At 42.1% G+C, this 21647-nt stretch overlaps 1 pseudogene; it reads right to left on the reverse strand.

The window, feature by feature from the left end:
- The window catches only part of LOC133815208 (mitochondrial arginine transporter BAC1-like), a 37634-nt pseudogene extending 24299 nt beyond the window's left edge, over window positions 1-13335 (reverse strand).
- Window positions 13336-21647: the final 8312 nt, after the last annotated feature.

Genomic DNA, 21647 nt, shown 5'->3' on the forward strand with positions numbered 1-21647 from the left:
ATTTATGGGTTTAGGTAGGGGCGGAGGCCCCAGTGATCAAAAAAGGAAGGCTCTTGATGCCTTCCCCGCACCAGGCTCTGAAAAAAGACCACGTGGTATTGCAATGGGCCACCAGAGTGGCAGTAAGGTATGGCCGATTTTCCTGAGTTCCCTAGATGCAAGAGGTGCCATTTAGGGGAGTGTCAAGCAAGAGCTTGCTTTTTATGCAGGGTTAGTGGGGCATTTTAGGAAAGATTGCCAAAGAGAAAGAAAGGAAGAGCCAAGAAAGGCAGACAGCTGGACCCCAGCTCGAGTGTTCGCATTGACTCAAGCAAAATTTGAGGCTTGTCCATCTGTAGTTACAGGTCAGATTTTTAGTGCTGGAACCCCTTATACTATTTTGATTGACTCTGGTGCTACACATTCTTTTGTTGCTAGTAGAATTGTTGATAGACTGTGTAGACCATGTGATTATTATGATGTGGGGTTTAGAACCTTATTACCCACTGGGGAGTTAGTAGTATCCAAAAGATGGGTCAGATCATTGCCAGTGATAATGGAGGGCAGAGAGTTATCAGGTGATTTGATAGAGTTGGTTATGACCGACTTTGACATGATTTTGGGTATGGACTGGTTAGTGAAGTATGGGGCAACCATAGATTGCTAAAGGAAGATGGTAATCTTTGAGCTTGAAGATGAAGATCCTTTTGTGTTTGTTGGCACTGTGCATGGACCCCGTATACCCATGATATATGTTCTAAGGGCTAGAGATCTATTGCAAGGTGGATGCATAAGATTCTTAGCCAGTGTGATTGATACCACTCTAGTCATGCCAGTGAGACCAGAGAAGACCAGACTAGTTTGTGAATTTCTGGTTGTGTTTCCAGAAGATTTACCAGGGTAGCCACCATACAGAGAGATTGAATTTGTGATTGAACTGGCACCCAGGATGGAGCCAGTGTCTAGAGCACCTTACAGAATGGCCCCAACAGAATTAAATGAATTGAAGGTACATTTGCAAGAGTTGTTTGATTTGGATTTTATCAAACCTAGTTTCTCACTGTGGGGTGCAGCAGTTCTGTTTGTGAAAAAGAAGGATGGTTCTCCGAGGAGGTATTGATTACAAAGAACTGAACAAGTTAACAATTAATAAAAAGTATCCTCTACCAAGGATAGATGACCTTTTTCTCAATTGTAGGGTAAAAGGGTATTCTCAAAGATAGACCTTCGATCTAGTTATCATCAGCTGAGTGGCAAGGAAGGATATATACTGAAGATTGCCTTTCGCACTAGATATGGGCATTATGAGTTCTTAGTCATGTCCTTTGGGTTGACTAATGCCCCAGCTGCTTTTATGGATTTGATGAACATAGTGTTCAAGGATTATTTGGACCAGTTTGTGATCGTCTTCATTGATGATATTCTGGTTTATTCTCAGTTACAGTCAGAACATGAGCAGCATCTGAGGTTGGTTCTACAGAGACTGAGGGAACACAGATTGTTTGCAAAGTTTAAGAAGTGTGAATTCTAGTTATATCAGGTAACTTTCCTTGGTCATATTGTCAGTAAGGAGGGGATTAAGGTGGACCCAGCCAAGATTGAGGCGGTCAGAGATTGGCCAAGACCAAAGAATGCTTCAGAGGTTAGGTGTAACGTCCCATATTTTTCAAACTCGATAATGCAGAAATATAAACATTTTCTTGTAACAAAATGTCTCAAAAACTCATATATTTTTTTTAAAAATCGTATGGCCATACTTAATATTTAATACAAACATAGTTTGTGTAGAGAAAACTGAGGTTTTTTTATGAAAATAAAACAACATTTCCAAAAACAAAACAGATTTCTAAAAGGTTGGTCCACATGTACATCCACAAAGTAGACTCCAGCGCTCACTGCTCTGCTTTGCCCTTGTTCTTACCTACAACAGGAAACTACTAGGTAAGAGAAAATGCTTAGTAAGTTCAACTTTAAAACAAAAGCATGCAGAGAAGACAGGTGGTCACTGACCAAGTTACTGTCCACTGATAATAATAACTCACAAAATTAGGGTTTCAGATCCATCCAGACCCTATGCAATCAATTTCAAGAACGAAAAAGTGTCTTGGCAAACTTATGGTTATGCCTTATAACCAAAGGTAAACTATTTCATATAAACAGATAAATCCCTTCATTAAGAAAATCCTAGAGCAAGCAGATATAATATATCACAATATAATTCGAGAGCGACGCTCAACAATTTCCAACAATTCGAGCTTATCACGCTCTCCAACAATTATGCTAAACAGTAGGGGAGAACTGAGACTCAACACTAAGATCTAGCCAATAAATATCCCCATCAAGGGTAACTATCAAGTTACCTAAGGCATCACTACTTATCCAAGAGTAAATCACTCACAAGGGTAACCATCAAGTTACCTAGGGCATCGCTACTATTCAAGAGTGTAATCGAAGTTACATGAGTTTACAGAGACTTCTATGTTAATTAGTGGTGCTGGTGAGCAGTTGCCCCTAATGTGTTCAGCCTCACTCAAACTTGGCAACCCCTAGTATCTCTAGGCACTCTCACTGAATGGCCAATATTCACGACTACTATCCGAGAATAACTTATCAGAGCACTTGCTTGGGTTCTAACCGTTCAATGATTAAGTAAGCATGAGGGCCCCTAGGTCCCATTCATTTTGGCGCCCCTAGGTTTAAACCAGTAATCCTTACCTCTTGGCCACTCGTCGTGGTAATTAATCAAACAATATAATATTAATCAATCAGTGTGACGGTGAGGGCCCCTAGGTCCTAATCATTTTGGTGCCCGTAGGTTCAAACAAACAATCCTCACCTCTTGTCCACTCGTCGCGGTAGTAAACCAGACATAATAAAATCAAACAAGCAATGTGACGAGGATTAACCGTCTAGGATATGGCAAATATCTACCATTCATATATTCTTAATCAACACCTACTAGACTAACGTCTCTATGTAAACTTTCTACGGCAGTGTGTACATGTGCATGTGTTTCTATACTAACATACATTACACCAGTTGTTTCATGTTGTAGCCAAACAATAGAAGTTGACTTAATTGGAGTCCTTAGCTCTCAGTAGGGTTTCACCCTCCAATGTACAGTCCAGTTACGCTTATCCAATACTGTAATTATCCATATAGTATACTCGGATTAATTATGGCACTCATAATTTATTATTATTATTTTGGGCAGTTTGGTCATCTCGGTGAGACCTATCCTATGGTCTCGCTACCTAGGCTTGGGTATCACAATAGTATTTTCCCATAATCCACTAAAAATCATATTCTTTAAAAGTTCTGCTATTAACCCGTACTTTCAACAAGTCAGTTAAATATATAAAAGATTCTATTTGATATTATATCCAGAAAATACTAATTAAATTCCTCAATTATTTTTTAAGAAAATAATCTCTTAATTTTTCTTTTATTTTTCTTAAGCTTTTATCTCTAAAAGCCATTTTAAGAAAATAACCTAATTTTAACTTAATTAGGAAAAGCCATTAATAATTCTTTTAAGACTTACCAAGTTTTTATCTTTGCAATATGCACAAAAATATATTGTTTTCTTAAGTTCCAAAATCTCATTTTTGCACCAAGTGTGAAAACCTCATTTTTTATATTTTTAACTATATACTTTGTTAGGTCATAACATAAAATTTACTTACTCAATTGTTACCGAAATTTCCCAATTCAATCTTTCATATGCCATTTAGGACTTTGTAAAATCTTAGGTAAAAATGAGCATTTTTTATTGGTGAAAATATTTTCCAAACTTTGAGGTAAAAATGACCTTATTTTCAAGTTCTTATTTTTTTGAAATTTTTACACTTAATAACTCTCAAACCGTTTAGTATTTTGTTACCAAATTTTACAGTGGAATACTAGGTTATGCCAAGAATATGTCCACCAAATGTTAGAAAAAAATGGGTTCATTTTCCCTATACAGTGGCTGTCCAAACTTGGTCTGAATTTAAGAATACGAAAAAAAAACAGTTTTTACCTAAACTTTGAAATAACATATCTCACTCATTTCTAAGCGTTTTTAGTGTTTCAAAAGCTCAAATTCATGTACTACATCCCAATAACATGACAGTATAATTTAATTTTACAAAATCAGTATACAGTAGATGCTTGACCCCTTAGAAGTCACAGCCCAAAACTTGTATTTTTGTTTTAGGGCTTTCAACAAAACCCTTGGAGATTTTGGGTCCCTATTTTCAAAAATCAACATACAAGCATCATAAAATTTTTGGAGCAACTACCATAGCCTTATTACACCATCAATAAGAAACTTTAAGCATTAAATACCCAAAAAAAAAATGCTTAAAATAAAAACCATACAAAAACAACCATAGAAAGTAAGTTTTTTACCTCATGTTGTTCTTGCTTTAGGTTTTGATGTTTATACTAGCTTTCGATCCTTCAAGACTCTTTCAAAACCTTAAACCAACTCCCCCAAAAACATATATAGTTAGTTATTGAAGGATCTATGGTTAAAATCTCTATAAAAGTCAAGTTTTTGAAACTTTTACCTTAAGGAAAAACTCTTCCAAGACCAAAGCTTGAGCTTCCAAGCTTTCTTAGTGTTATTGGTAGTTGAAAATGATGAGAAAACTTGAGAGAGAATTTTTGAACAAGATGAGAGTGATATAAGAGAAGGGGGGTCAGTTTTGGGGTGGTTGGAAGAACATAGACAACTCCAAAATATCTAAAACACTTAAGTGTTTTTACATGTATCACTTTGTGTCATTAACCCTAATTTAAATGTGATTTAAAACTTAATTAATTTGGTCCACACAATTTAAAACCCAAACATGGCCGGCCACCTCTTTCTATTTATGTATTTATATACTGTTGACACAGTTTTTTGCCAACAGTGAATTATGAAATAGCTGGGATGGATTAGTGCTTAATGGTAGACCGTAATAAGAAAATGATACTTAAAAATACTAGACAAAAAATCAAGAACACTTGTCCCTTTTTACGTGGTTCGGATGTTAAAATCCCCCTAGTCCACAAGTCTGTATTATTACTGTATATCTTTCTATATTTTGACAGAGTTTTTGCATTACAGAAAAACAACCCCCCTTTTTCCCTATCCAAGGTCTGAGTATTTATAGAGAAAATCCTTGGATATGCATTGGGGTCATCACGTGAATCCAAATCCCTCATGTGACCTATCTCACATTAAACATAAATATTACAATTTATATTAAGGTATGGTCTAATCATTAGGTAAAACTGATCATGGGTCGTCAGGGATAAACGGACATGTGATGTCTGATCATGCACGATTATCTTACGTGTCCAGAAATTCAGGGATTTGTGGACATGTAATGTCTGTCCATGCACATTTATATAACATATCCAGGTTTATAAGGATCCATGGAAATGGCAGATCTCTAGCGTACCCCGAGCTAAGTGTAGCGTCAGCTCGTGTCTCGAATGCTATGCTTCATAAGAGTTTCCAACTCGTGCCTATTGCTTTGTATTCATCAGCTCGTGCTATTTACTTGGGGAATCGCACTGTCTTTACAGAGGAAATATGAACTTTTGGATCATCTATTACAGTTCTTGGCTAGCCAGCTGTATCCGAGCTGTCTAAAAGGGTCGTGTTGAATTTCAGGACATACATTTGCCCCCAAGTCCCTACTCATATTCTATGACGTCATTTTCTGACTTACACGGCGGGGACTTTTAAACTTCTGTCGCAATTATCCAAGTTTGTCCATTACTTGAGTACTGGACACGTGGAACGCCGTGATTGGCGTCTGTTTGGGTTTCGAGGATTGCATAAATGGCCTGGCCAACTTTTTGCCATCGTTTCGTCTTTCGAAACACTATCCTCGGATCTTGCACTAGTTTGATCAGACGGTCCACGTCGCTTTATGCCATATATGTATAAATAAGGTTGGCAATTTCTGGGAGTCACCACTATTCATTCGAAATCTTTTTACATTTTCTCTCTTCTGCATTTCCAACCCTTCTTCTTTCTTAGAAGAATCCAAAAACCATCAGTTGCAAAAACTCTCGGAAACCCAGTTACTCAGGAGTCTTCCAGGAACTCTCCCCTGCAAAGTCTACTTCTTTTACTGAAGAACATACTGTAAGTCTATTGATTTTGAAGAAAATTTTCTTTTACTGGTTTCTGCGTTTTTTTTATCATGCTCATCCGCACTTCGCCGTAGTCAATATTAGGTTGTTCTCCAAATGTTTTTGGCACATAGGCTTTGACTTTGGTTTATTGAGTAGGTCTTAAAATATCTCTAGAACTGTGATATTCGTAAAACTGGGTAATTTCTGGGTAAACCTGGGCACTATATGGCTTTTAGGAAATACTCATTCAGATAAAGAGTTTCTAGGGTTCGAAACTAGGTTGCTTAGGGGTTACGCTTCTTGGTCAGTTTTTCTCTAAACCGGCCCCCTAGGAGAATAGTGGCCTGATTTTCTGACACACGGATCCCTAAACATTAGGGGTCTTTTGGGAAACCAGGGGAGCGTAGCGTAGGTAGTGCGTGGCATCACGCCGCGGGCTGAGATTAGCTTAGCTCGGGCATTAAAAGCCTTAGCCTTCCTTCGTGCTTTTTTGCCTATATAAAACATTCTAGGTCACCTACTAAGTGATTCATCGTTCTTGTTCGTTAGGTGATCTAATGATGCCCAAGAAGAACGTACCAAAGAAGAGTGCAACCGGCTCATTGTCCCAACGAGCCAACAAGGGAAAAGAGGTCGCCTCTAAATCCCCTATCCCTTAGTTTGGCCCCATGGTGGAGGAGGAGGTCGTGGTCGGACCTGACGCATTCTTCGAGGCAGAGAGGATTGTCTCCAAGATCATGACCCAAGGAAAGGTCAACAAGATTATGTTGTCCCACGACATTAAGGTCGGGATTGGCGTCCTCATTGCTCGACCTCCATTTGAAGGGGAGCGGAGCTGCGCACCACTCCAGGATGCCTTTCCGGCCTGGAGTGATGAGCAGCTAAAGGCAGGGGCCTTCCTTCCCCCTGATAATTACTTTCCCGACTTCCTCAATTACGTGAAGTTGGCACCGTTTCAGCTCCCCCCAAACTCATACCAACTGCTAGCGGGGTTGAAGTACTTTTTCCTGAAGTATGAGTAGAAGGTCCCCACCCCCGCGGACATTCTCTACTTTTTTTGCCTCAAGGCCAGCCTAGAACAACGAGGGCGAGGTGATGGGTTTTACTACTTGACTCGATTCCCAAACTCGCTCGTAGTCATCGAGCTGCCCAGCCATCCCAACGATTATAAAGACCAATTCTTTATGTCAAATGGGTTTCGCAACTGAGAACATCGATACTTCAACCATCCTCGTAAGTCTTCTTTCCTTTCTTAGCTCGTGAAATTATATTCATCGTATCTAGAGTCTTCTCACATGTATATTAACTGAGTAGTATCTTCGTGCAGCCATTTTTGCGAGGACGGCCAAATCTGGGACCCTCGGGGGTCAATACGATACTCTCTCGAGGCTACCACCTAGCGAGAAGGATTACTGCCAGCTCATGTCTGATGACACAATGTTGGCGTGTAAGCTAATTACCGAAGGCCAGAATCTGGCCTTGAGAAGAACTCGTGCTAACTTCCCGATAGTCTGTGAGCTAGCGCCCATCCCCGAAGGGGGTGCTGAAGCCGACGAAGGCGAAGAGGAAGAAGAAGACGAGGTACCCCTCGTGTGGAAGAGGTAAGCTCCCGAGGCTGCTCGGGACCCTGACGTAGAGCGAGCTTCATCGGGGCAGCAGTCGGCCCCTCCAGCCAAGGTAACCCATACCCTTTTAGGGACTTAGATAGGGTTGTCGCCGACCTTAGGCTAGTTAGGTTTAACCCTAATTAGCTGGTACATCGCCACCCCAATGAACCCGACCGTAACATAACCTTGCTTTAGTGCATTGATCACTTAGTGTTACGCCACGACATGGGCCATCCTAAGGGCACTTTAGTTGTAGACAATACCCTATCCTTTAGGTCAGCCCTTTTTGAAGAGTACAACACCGACCTTAGGTCGTGGCCCTCCCTGCTTCAGGGTATCCTTGCCCCTGGAGTTAGGCAATACGTAGAGGATTCCAGCCCCAAGGTAGAACCTGAGTTTGAACCTCCCCTAATCCAAGAAGATGTAGACTTAGGCTCCCCTTCTCCTATAGCGGTTCTAAGGCTGGAGGCCGTGCCAATAGACTCCTCCTCTAGCTCGGAGGGTAGGACTTTTGTTATATCCTATACATGTATACACATTTTATGTAAACTAATGACTGTATGTATACTAACATCCTTCCCACTCTTTTTCAGGCGAGGATATGGCACAACACGGGGTTCCTGATATCTGCGCGATTTTCCAAGAGGGAAAATCCAGCTCCGGGCCACTCGTAAAGAATCCCTAGCCTGCACCAAAGAAGGCACCTCCTGTTGCAGGGACGACCTCCAAATCCCCGTCTAAGGGGAAAGGCCAGAGCTCAATAGCTCCAGCTACTGCTACTCAGGAGAAAAGGGTTCCGCCTCCACCTCCTCCCTAATTTCCTTCCGGCCCTGCTCGGGATCAGGCAGCACCGGCTTATCCCCCAACTCCGATTGTCCCTGCCACTACCGTATGCATCCCGGTCAATGCCTAGGACCTGGAGATGATCCTAGACACCTTTCTGGGGAGTATCTATGAGACAGCAAACCATACAGTGGAGCACTTTTACAAAGCCAATCTGAAGGATCTGAGGGTGATCAAGGAGAGGAGCCTGGAGAGAGTCATGGAATCCGCGGTGGGGATGAACCTTACAGTAAGCCCACTTTCCTTAGTTGAATATATTCTTTTGATGTTATCCCAGTATGTGTCTAACTTATTTCTTACTCTTTGCAGGCAGTCTTGGCTCACCACCGTAGTATAGCTCGGGCCAGGGCCAGGAACGAAGAACTTAGGGTCAAGCTCCAGACCGCTCAGGCCACCCTAACCGCTACCCAGGCCGCCCTCGCAACTACTTAGCAAAGCAAATTAGGAGCCAAGGCTGCCCTGGCAATGGCTCAAGAGGGCGAGCAGGCTGCGAATTCTTCTCTGACTGCTCTTCAAGCCGAGCTCGCGGAGGCCAAAGCCAAGCAATTGGAGGCCGAGACTGCTACTAAGGAGGAAAAGTTGACCTTTATATCCTCCATGGAGAGTATGTTATATCACTGCTGGGCCTTCAACCAGGATGGAAACTTCTCCTTCCTAGCCTCTGGAGTGTGGGATCCGTACCTCTAGAAGTTCAAGGCTCGGATTCAACAAGAGCCGTCCGAGACCGGGGAGTCTTCCACCGCTGGCGAGGAGGAGATCGAGGAGGTGACGTCCTCAGAGAGCCCTGGAGGGTCTTAATTTTCTTTTTTCTTCTTCTTTTTTTTTGTAAACATTTGCCATTTTGGCCCGGTACGAGGTTATTTTCGTCGAGACAATTTATTTATAATTGGAATACCTACTTTTTTATCCACCTATCTTTTCCTTGATTTTTCTTATGTTTATGACTTGTGCATTCAAAATCTTAGGAAATGACTTTTGGACCGGGATAGATATTTTAATTTCGGTTACAACCAAAATAAACATTTGATTTATATCCTACCTGTTAAGTATCAGGCCTTGGACACGGTCATATCTGGGATTTTGAATATTCCAAACTTAGTTCTTGTTAGGTTTTATTACTATCCCGAGCTTCTAAGGAAGCCATTGGATCTTCAATTTTGCTAACTTCTAAGTCGTGGGCCTGGTCATGTCCAATATTTTTAATTAAAACTTAGTTCGTGCTAGATTTATTGACACCTCGTGTTTTCTTAAAAGAAAACATTGGTTTGTCAATTTTACTAACTTCCAAGTTTTGGACCTAGTTGTATCCAGGATAGTTTTTGACCATTCTCGGGTTATATGCCCCCCAAGTAACAAGAAAGTGGACTTTCTTGGTTTCATGGACAAATGTTATCACATGAACTAATACATAAATGAATTATATGAAAGATAAAAAGTACACAATGATTCCTTGATTTCTTAATCAAACAACTTTTATAATTAAGCCTTATATAGACGGGTGGTATCATCCATGATAATACTTCTTTAGGTGCATAGCATTCCATGTCCATGGGACTGTTTCTCCATTAAGTCGAGCTAACTTGAAGGTTCCCTCATGTAATACCTCCACTATTTGATAGGGTCCTTCCCAGCTCGTACCAAAGCACCGTCTTTGGGGTCCTTACTTGCCAAAAAGGCCCTTCAGAGTACCAGGTCGCCTAAATCAAAGACACACCTCTTGACCTTGGAATTAAAATAACGAGTGATTTTTTGCTAATAATGTGTGAGTTGTAGCTACGAAACCTCTCATTTTTCATCAATTAGGCCTAGAGACACACTGAGCAACTCATCATTTCGATCCTGGTTGAATGTTTGGATCCTGTGCGTGGTTATCTTTGTATCGACGAGAAGGACGACATCACTTTCGAAGGTCAAGGAGAAAGAGGTGTATCCCATAGAAGTTTGATGGGAGGTTCGGTACGCCCATAGCACTTGAGGGAGTTGCTCAGGCCAGACTCCCTTGGCCTCGTGTAATCTCTTCTTAAGGCTCACTTTGAGGGTCTTATTCACGACCTCGACCTGGCCCATTGGCTTGTGGGTAGGACACCGAAGATAAATTTTTAATTATGCCATGCCTTTCATAGAACTCGATGAAGAGATCACTATCGAAGTGAGTCCCATTATCCGATACAATCTTCTTGCGCAGTCTGAATCGGCACACAATACTCTTAACTACAAATTCGAGGTCTCATTTTGAGTTGATTGTTGCCAGGGGCTCAGCTTCTGCCTACTTCGTGAAATAATCAATGGCTACCACCGCATAGCAAACTCCTCCTTTTCCCGAGGGTAAAGCTCCTATTAAATCAATCCCCCATACTGCGAATGGCAATGGGGATGAGATCATTTTTAGCTCGACTGGTGGAGCTCGGGTGACTGTGACGAACCGCTGGCATTTGTCGCACTTTCGGGCATAGGAAATGGAATCCTTTGATAAAGTGGGCCAATAATATCCCTGCCTTACTATTTTTATGGCCAAGTTTTGCCCCCCAGCATGATCCCCACAGAAGCCTTCATGCACCTCCTGCAAAATAGTTTTGGCCTCCTCTAGTTGAACACATCGTAGAAGAGGAAAGGAATGGCCACGTCGGTACAATGCCCCATCCAAGATTGTATACCTTGGAGCCTGATAGAGTATCCTCCTAGCGTCTTTTTTTTCGTTAGGCAACTTCCCTCCTAGCGTCTATCGATCATCTTGACCTCCATCGTGTTTCCTGCCACGCTTGGGCTTTCCAAGAAATCCACCGATACTATGCTCAGAGTCTCAGCTTCTTTGGAGGTAGCGAGTTTTGCCAAGGCATCAGCGTTGGCATTCTGCTCGTGAGGTATCTACTCGACGAGGCCATATTCAAATACTGATAGCTCTTTCTTCACTTTGGCTAGGTAAGCCACCATCTTGGCCCCCCACGCTTGGTATTACCCTAACACTTGGTTTACCACGAGCTGGGAATCGCTATAGCGCTGGACGGCCCTGGCCTTCAATTCCTTTGCCACTCTAAGCCCAGCCAACAGAGCTTCGTATTCGGCTTCATTGTTGGACGCCTCGAACCCGAACCATAGCACGAAATGGAATCGATGCCTTTATGGAGAGATCAAAATGATCCTAGCTCCGAACCCATTTTCATTAGATGAACCGTCCACGAAGATTCTCCACAACGCCTGTACCGATTCTCTCAAAAGCTCCTCCTGAAATCCGGTGCATTCAGCCATGAAATCAGCCAGGGCTTGGCTTTTGATCGTAGTCCGTGGTATGTACAATATTTTGAACTAGCTGAGTTCGATTGCCCATTTTAAGAGATGTCTCGATGCTTTAGGTTTCTACAATACCTACCTTAAAGGTTGGTCGGTCATGACATGGATTGAATGGGATTGGAAATATGGCCTAAGCTTCCTGGAGGCTATAATAAGGCAGAACGCCATCTTTTCCATTAAGGGATACCGCAATTCAGCTCCGATAAGTCTTTTGCTTATATAATATATTGGTCTTTGAACCCGGTCTTCTTCCTACCAGCACGACACTGGCTACATTTTTTGTAACAGCCAAATAAAGAAAAAGGGGCTCCCCCGCCGTTGGTTTAGGCAATACTGGTGGCTCGGCCAAATGTGTTTTTAGATCGAGAAATGCCTGCTCGCACTCCTCAGTCCATTCAAACTTTTTATTTCCTTGGAGCATGTTATAGAGTGGCAAACACTTGTCCGTGGACTTAGAAATGAACCGATTAAGGGCTGCCACTCTTCCAGTAAGACTCTGGACATCTTTACGCGACCTGGGCGAAGGCATTTCTAATAACGATCTGATCTTGTCGGGGTTCACCTCTATCCCTCCAGTATTGACTATGAATCTCATAAATTTTCCTGATGCCACTCCGAAAGTACACTTCTGGGGATTTAACCTCATGCTATATCTCCTCAAGATCCCAAAACATTCCTTCAGATCGGGAACATGGTTGTTGGCAGTCTTAGATTTGATCAGCATATCATCAACATACACTTCCATGTTTTTCCCGATCTGATCAGCGAACATTCTGTTGACCAATCGCTGGTATGTAGCCCCAACGTTCTTCAGCCCGAAGGGCATAACTTTATAACAGTGAACATTTGTTGGAGTCATGAAGCTAGTATGCTCCTAGTCCGCGGGTTTCATCGCGATCTGGATATATCTAGAATACGCATCCATGAAAGATATGAGCTCATGCCCGCAGTGGCATCCACAAACTGATCAATCCTTGGCAACGGGAAGCAATCCTTGGAACATGATTTGTTTAGGTTTGAGAAATCGATGCAGGTCTGCCATTTTCCATTTGGCTTTGGGACTAGGACAGGATTTGTGACCCAGATCGGATATTTAGCCTCGCGAATAAACCCACATTTTAATAGTCGAGCTACTTATTCTTCCACGGCCTCAGCTCGGGTTGTACCTAGATGCCTCTATTTCTAGCATGCTTTTATCCAAGTTTAGGGTATGCATGATCACACTCGGGCTTATCCCTACCATGTCTTCATGAGACCAGGCGAAAACATCTAGATTCCCTTGTAAAAAATTTATCAGCTCCGCCTTCCTCTCACCACCAAGATTTTTCCTAAGCTTAACGACTCTTGAAGCATCTCTGGGATCGATGTTCACTTCTTTGCCTACTCGTGGATCGATATCATCACTCGGGGTAGTATCCCTGCTACTGGCTTGCTGAGGTTCTTCCATTCCAGGAGCAGTCCTTACTTCCTGGGATTCCTCGCCTTCATCCTGTATGGCCATCGTTTGCTGCCTGGGTTGTGATCATCCCTTCATGGAAATGTTGTAGCATTCCCTGACAGCAAGCTGATCACCTCAGATAGTACATATTCCTATAGATGAGGGGAACTTGATCACAAGGTGGCAGACAGATGTTATGGCTTCGAACGCTATTAACGTTAGTCGACCCAAGATTTCATTGTACGCGGTCGGACAATCGACGACCACAAACTTGAGAAGCTTAAAAACAATTCATTGTCCTTCACCCAAGGTTATCACTAACTTGATTGTTCCAATAGATGCCGATCCCTCACCGGAAAACCCATACAACATCATGGAGGTGGCCTTTAGCTCGGTCACAGACAATCCCATCTTTTCTAGTGTGGACCTGAATAGTAGGTTTACATAACTTCCATTATCCACTAGTGTCCTTCTAACCCTCCGGTTGGCGAGCTGGACAGTTATGACCAGAGGATCGTTATGCGGGAATTGGACATGGCTAGCATCTTTTTCAGTAAAGTTGATTGGTTGTTTCTCCAATCGTTGTTTCTTAGATAAACGATGCTCCGGACAAACTCAACTCCGTTGTGAGACCTCAGCTCATTGATATACCTCTTCTAGGCACCTCTGCTCGTGCCTGCCAGATGAGGACCTCCGGAGATGGTTGTTATTTCTCCCCCTGTTATCGGAGGAGGGGTATCCTGATTCACCTGAGCTCCGATCTAATTCGCTGGGGCCTCGAGAGCTGATGAAATATTTTGTCCGGGCATACTGAGCCAATGATCCGGACCTGATGAGTGTCTTAATCTCATCCTTCAAGTGTCTGTAATCATCAGTGTTGTGACCGATGTCATTGTGGAATCGACAAAATTTTGAGGGATCTCTCTTCGCCCTTTGATTCTTCAATGGCTCTAGCTTTCTCCACGGAAGACGGGCAGAATTTTCCTAGAAGATACGCTCTCTAGTATCTGTGAGGCCGACATAAGTCATATAGATCGGCTTAAACTTATCCACGGGCTTTTTTTCTTTCTTTAAACCGCTTTGGCCATTTTCACCATTTCCCTTCCTCTTGTTATTTCCCCCTTGGTTATTCTGGGTAACGGTTTGGGTCGTGGCTGCAACATCCGTTACCGCTCCAATGGGCTGGGTAGGGACTTGGCTGGTTCCTGCGACTGAAGCTCGTGCTTCTTCCAAGTTGATCCACCTTCCAGCCTTGTTCATGAAATTATCCACGGTGTTCACTCCCTTCCTTTGGAGTTCTTGCTATAGGTCTCCCCCAACAAGAATTCACGTTCTCATCGCCATGAGCCTAGAACTTTCATCCGTGTCTCTAGCTCGCGCAGCAACATTAACAAACCTACTCAGATATGCTTTTAGAGGCTCTCCGAGCTGCTGCTTTACATTTGCGAGGGAGTCCACCTTAATGCGAGCTGCCTGAGAAGCCCAGAATGCCCTCTCGAAATCAGCGGAGAAACTTTTCCACGAGCTGATATAATGTTTCTTGTATTGCTTGAACCATCGTCTAGCCAGCCCGACAAGAGTCGAGGGAAATACCAGGCACCTCAGCTCGGGTCCAACATTGTGGGCCATCATCAAGGTGTTGAACATTCCCAAGTGGTCAGATGGATCTCCATCTCCATCGAATTTTGACAGATGGGGCATTCTGAAACCCAGCGGGTAGGTTGTTGTTGCGATGTTTGGGGAAAAAATTTCAAGCTCATCCCCTGAGTCATATTCGTCTTTTTCCTTCTCCGATAGGAGTCTTTTCATCAGCTCCTCCATCTGGGCTAACGTCTCCATGGTTTGGTCCTTGGTTCCCTAATTGTTATGGGGCTGTTCAATAGCCCATCCGGTCGTATGCGTTCGACGGGTTATTGTCCCTCCTAGCTTAAGCTTGGTTTGGCGGGACATTCCCATTGTCACGTACTTCAGAAGGGCCCCCCTTGTGGTGAGTGTTACTGACCCCATCACGGGCTGGATTTCTCCTTTGTGAATTTAGGCGATCTCGTAGATCGGTCTGCGAATCAACTTGAGGGCTCTGAGCCGAACTCAGCTGATTTCTCAAATCTACGCTGGTCCTACCACTTCGACGGCCCTTAGTCCAATAACTTCCATTAGAGAAATTTAGAGCTTGCGGTTGAGGATGAGGATCTGGGATATTTCCACGTGCTCGTGGAACATAAGTAGGGGCAACGGGAGGAGGACTCCTCCTGCTGTCCCAATAGGTAGGAACGTTTCGAGGAGAACGCGGTGTTGTTGGATGCCTTATAGGCGACAGGGGATTCCTAATCGGTGAGGCAATTCTTGTCCCGTCAGGATGTACCAAGTTAGCTAGCGGTCGCTCTGCTCTGCCATTTCTAACTCCCTAGGTCAAGCGATCTGATCGTGACGCAGGGGGTCGGCTGGAATATTACGTCTTTGCTAGTTTTCCCTTGACCTTCTATGTGGGTTGCCATGGGTGCTTCTAGGCATATTCGATGGTGGTACTGAACTCGGAGTCGGGGTCCTAATCGACCGACTGACTTGCCGATGGCCCCTGGGAGGGCCATCAAACAAAATTTCTTGGTGATCTTGCGCCATGGGCCCAGAACTCGGGGTCGAGGTTCTAATCGATCGACTTGGTCTGGATCGACTATCCCGGTGGGACTTGTGAGTCCCACCTTGCCTCTTTCTGACATTAACGTCGGTTGTAAGAGGGGGTAGTTGAGCCAAAATCTCCTCGATTTGTTTGTTTTCTTTGGCTAGATGGATCCTTAACTGCATGTTTTCCAACTCTAACGTAGTCAAGTAATATGGGTTCGGATTTGTCGGTAATGACGATGAACTCCCAGTGTCGATGTGTCCCATCGGTTGTTTTCCCGACTGTTGCTGGATCTCAGGGTTTTGTTCATCAGAAACAGCGGCATGGTGAGCCTCCTGCCCACCATGCTGCTCTGTTTCATTGCCGTGTTTCGAGCGAGTAACCACTTTGATGAACTTTGATCTGAAACTTTTACAATAGCACTAATCTGCAGCTCTCAATGAAAGCACCAAACTGTTGATGTAGTTTTTCACCAACAGTGAATTATGAAAATAGCTGGGATGGATTAGTGCTTAATGGTAAACCGTAATAAGAAAATGATACTTAAAAATACTAGAAACAAAATATCAAGAACACTTGTCCCTTTTTACATGGTTTGGAGGTTAAAATCCCCCTAGTCCACGAGTCTATTTATTACTGTATATCTCTCTATATTTTGACAGAGTTTTTGCATTACAGAAAAATAACCCTCCTTTTTCCTTATCCAAGGTCTTAGTATTTATATAGAAAATCCCTGGATATGCATTGGGGTCATCACGTGAATCCAAATCCCTCGTGTGACCTGTCTCACATTAAACATAAATATTACAATTTATATTAAGGTATGGTCTAATCATTAGGTAAAACTAATCATGGGTCGTCAGGGATAAACAAACATGTGATGTCTGATCATGCACGATTATCTTATGTGTCCGGTAATTCAAGGATTTGTGGACATGTAATGTTTGTCCACGCACGTTTATATAACGTATCCAGGTTTATAAAGATCCATGGAAATGGCAGATCTCTAGCGTACCCTGAGCTGAGTGTAGCGTCAGCTCGTGTCTCGGATGGTATGCTTCATAAGTGTTTCTAGCTCGTGCCTATTGCTTTGTATTCATCAGCTCTTGCTATTTGCTTGGGGAATCGCACTGTCTTTACAGAGGAAATATGAACTTATGGATCATCTATTACAGCTCCTGGCTAGCCAGCTGTATCCGAGCTATCTAAAAGGCTCGTGCTGAATTTCAGGACGTAGATATACATATATATACTTTTTATAAATATTGATAAACATTTCCTAAGAATTTTTCTTTTTTTTCCAAAAATCCAAAAATGACTTTCTATAACCTTTTTAACTCTTATAAAGTTTTTTAAAAAGTAAAACTTAACACATAATAATTAAATTAAATGTATCTCACATTTAATTTAATACATCACACAATACAATTTAACCTATGGTCCATTTATGGAATAAAATTCTCCAATTCATTAAAATTAAGCATTTAACACAAAATGCCCTAAAATTTCTATTTCCTCTTAGATTTATTATTTTTTACCAAACTTTAATTTTTATGAATGTATTTTATGCTCAAAATATATTTTCCAAGGTTTTTCATTTTATTTTTCGAGATTTTTACCGGATTAGGGTTTTTGTGTCGGTCCAAGACCGAAAGTCTTATCTTGACTTTTAAACACAAACTTTATAATTTGGCTAGCAATAAATCATGGAAATAAATTCCAAACGAGTATAATTTTATTTAAAATAATATTCTTAACTCGGGGAAAACAATCCCGACCCGAGTCGTTTAAAGGTACCTGGAACGTAGGGCGTTACATTAGGAGCTTCCTTAGGTTAGCAAGTTATTACAGGCGTTGGAAGGGTTTTTTAAGTTGCTACTTCTTTGATTGAACTAACATGCAAGAATCATAAGTTTGTGTGGTCAGACAAGTGTGAGAATAGGTTCCAGGAACTGAAGCGGAGTTTGATTACAGCTCCAGTTCTGAGTCTTCCAACAGATCAGGAGAAGTTTGTGATATGTTGTGATGCCTCACATCAGGGTTTGGTTTGTGTTCTTATGCAGTCAGGGAAGGTGATTGTTTATGCCTCATGCCAGTTGAAATAGTATGAACAGAGATACCCCACTCATGATTTTGAGTTGGCAACAGTGGTCTTTGCATTAAAGGTATGGAGGCATTATCTTTATTGGGAGAAGTGTGAGATTTATATTGACCACAAGAGCTTGAAGTACTTTTCCACATAGAAAGATCTGAACATGAGACAAAGGCGTTGGCTGGAGTTAGTATAGTATTATGATTGTGAGATCTTGTATCACCTAGGAAAAGGTATCAAATGCTTTAAGCCGGAAGGCACCAAGACAGATTTTTTAGTGAGAGGCTGATATCCAGAGAGTTAGCAGAGGATATGACCAGAGATGGCCTAGAGTTGTTGGTAGGCCAGTTGGCCAACATTACGTTATAGTCTACGATGTTGGAAAGGATAAAGTAAGGTCAGTTGGGTGATCCACAACTGACAAAGATCAGAGAGGATGTTCAAGTTGGAGTGTCCAAAGATTATACAGTGTCAGATTTGGGCTTGTTGAGATACAAGGGTCGCATATGTGTTCTGATGGACAATGCTATGAGGCGAGAGATTCTGGATGAATCTCATACTACTCCTTACTCTTTGCATCCAGGCACCACGAAAATGTATCATGATGTGAGATCACTGTATTGGTGGCCTGGGATGAAGAGTAATGTGATAGAGTATGTAGCTAAGTGCTTGACATGTCAATAAGTCAAGTCTGAGCATCAGAGACCAACAGGGCTATTACAGCCTCTGGACATCCCAGAGTGGAAATGGGAGAACATCACGATGGATTTCGTGGTGGGGTTACCCAAGATTGTTGGTTAACATGATTCAGTGTGGGTTATCATAGATCGATACACCAAGTAAGCTCACTTCTTACCAGTGAGCACAACTTATACAGTTTACCAGTACGTAGATCTCTATGTGAAAGAGATCGTGCGCCTTCATGGGGCACTAAGGTCGATCGTGTTAGAACGGGACCCCACATTGACTTCTAAGTTCTGGGGAAGTTTGCAGAGGGCCATGGGTACACAGTTGAAGTTCAGTACGGCTTATCATCCTCAGACAGATGGACAATCTGAGAGAACGATCCAGATATTAGAGGACATGCTGCTAGCATGTGTGCTGGACTTTGGTGGGTCCTGGAATAAGTATCTACCTTTGATAGAGTTTTTCTACAACAACAACTATCATTCGACCATTGGGGTGGCTCCTTATGAGATGTTGTATGGTAGGAAATGCAGATCTCCCATTCATTGGGATGAGACAGGAGAAAGGAAATACTTGGGTCCTAAGGCAGTTCAGAGGACCAATGAGGCCATTGAGAAGATTAGAGTTTAGATGCTCACTTCTTGAAGCAGACAAAAAAGTTATGCTGATCCCAAACGTAGGAACGTGGGGTTCCAAGTGGGAGACTACATTTTCCTTAGAGTCTCGCCATGGAAAGGGGTGAGAAGATTTGGCAAGAAGGGAAAGCTAAACCCTCAATTCATAGGTCTATTAGAGATCCTGGAGAGGATTGGTCAGGTGCCCTATAGGTTGGCCTTACCTCCGACACTATCAGCCGTACATAACGTATATCATATTTCAGCTCTTCGAAAATATGTGTCAGATCTGACTCATGTATTGAGTTACGAGGATTTGGAGCATGAGGTAGATCTCTCCTACGAGGAATAGCCAGTCCAGATACTAGACAGAAAGGACAAGGTCCTGAGAAGTAAAACAATACCTTTAGTTAAGGTATTATGGAGGAACAGCAAGGTCGAGGAAGCGACCTGGGAGCTGGAGTTAGATATGCAGAATCAGTATCCTGAGTTGTTCAAGTAAATTTCGGGGACGAAATTTCTGTAAGAAGGGAATAATTGTAACATCCCAAATTCCTTAATGTGGCTTAGTTCCTGGATTAGGAGGCCATGAGGGCCATAATTAATTAATGAATTATTATGTGCATTGTATTATTATATGGTTGTATTTGTATATCTTTGTGCATGTATGTGATATATGGTTGAGACCACATTATTATGTGGATATATTTGAGTTATTCAGCATGAGACGATTCTAGGAAGTAAGTTAGTGGTTTTGTTTTAACAGGGTTAATTACCGACCTCGGGGGTGAGCCTAGGGTTAATTTGGTGCTTAGTACATTATCGGGAATGAGCGGGTAATGAGAAATGATTTGTTAAATATTTGTGGATATTGGGAGTAACAGGAATTGAGAGACATTAATTATAATTAACGGGGTAGGTGGTAATGACAAAATGACCCTTGGGTGGCTTTGATGGATTAGGTTGGCCCTATGGGCATTTTAGTCATTTAAGTCTATTAGATAGTTTTGATTTGAGGAAGGTTGTAGAATAAACAGGGTAAAAACAGAGCTTTTCTCTCTTCTCTCTCAATCACTTTCCCTCTCTCTCACTCAGTTTGGAATTTGAAGCTAAGTTAGAGAATTCAAGCTTGAGGATTTAGACTTGGAGTCTAGGAATGAGTTTCAGCAAGTGAAGGGTGTTGTTGACGTCGTTTTTCTTCAACTTAAAAAGGAGAGCAATCAAACAAGAATATATCAGAGGAAATTGAATAAAAAGATGAAAACTGGATCCTTTTACGTGGTTCAGCAGTTAAAATCTGCATAGTCCACAAGTCTGTATTATTAGCACTTGGGAGTCTTCTGGAAACTTTCAAAGAATAGTTGCCCAGAGTTTTCTCTAAAGATCTCAAAACTTCCTCTCTTTACAAATGAAGCTTCCTTCTCTATTTATAGAGAAGGTTTCAGAATTCATTCCCACATATTTCGGGAAGATATTCTGTGAATCAAATAATATAATGCTAATTGATGCATTATTTGCTACGTCCATGATAATATCCCATAGAATGTGGGATCGGATAACTAATTACATCATATCCCTAAACATAGGGATTTTACAACAATAAACACATTCACACACAACTGACTAGCTTAGATATTGAATTCATTATGCCTTCGAGACCATTTGTCTATCACGAGCTCGTCATCTTGCTTCGCCTATACTCCCAACAAGTAACCTTTGACGAAGTCATCACATTCGAGCTTACACTTCTCAAGATTGAACCATCTTGCCTAAGAGCAAGAGATGCATCAACTTATACAAGTGTTGAACCCTTGCTATTGTGAGTTATGAGCCTATCTCATAATCTCGGAGCATCTTCGAGGCTACACACTGCTCAAGCTCACAAGGTCATCATTTACATCAAAACTATCTCTGACTAGTGGATCAAATGATGCCTGTGCTTATTTCTCCCTTCCACCTAACGAGCCTAGATTTCGGGATCATAATTCCTCATGGTCAAAATCTGGATGTAACATTTTGCCCCCTCAAAAGTTTCATTTCGAATCCTATGAGAAGGAAACTTTTGAACTGCCCTCCTTGGAAACTGAACCATCTAATGTACTCAAGAATGGACACGCGTCAGCCAGGGGTTGCTCAACTAGAGTACTCGAGTGCTTTTGTACCATGCCCACGTCTATTCATCTGCCACCTTTATGCCGCCATCGTCATGTCTATACCCTTTCGTTTGATCAAATACCAAATTCGGCCAATGGTCCAGATCAGTTTGATGTTTGACATTCTTTAGAGCCTATAAATATGCCCATATCATCTTCTTCCCTTCACTTTCGCATTTTGAATTTTCAGAGAAAAAAGAAGAAAATAC

Source organism: Humulus lupulus, chromosome 2 (genome assembly GCF_963169125.1).
Source record: "Humulus lupulus chromosome 2, drHumLupu1.1, whole genome shotgun sequence".
NCBI lineage: Eukaryota > Viridiplantae > Streptophyta > Magnoliopsida > Rosales > Cannabaceae > Humulus > Humulus lupulus.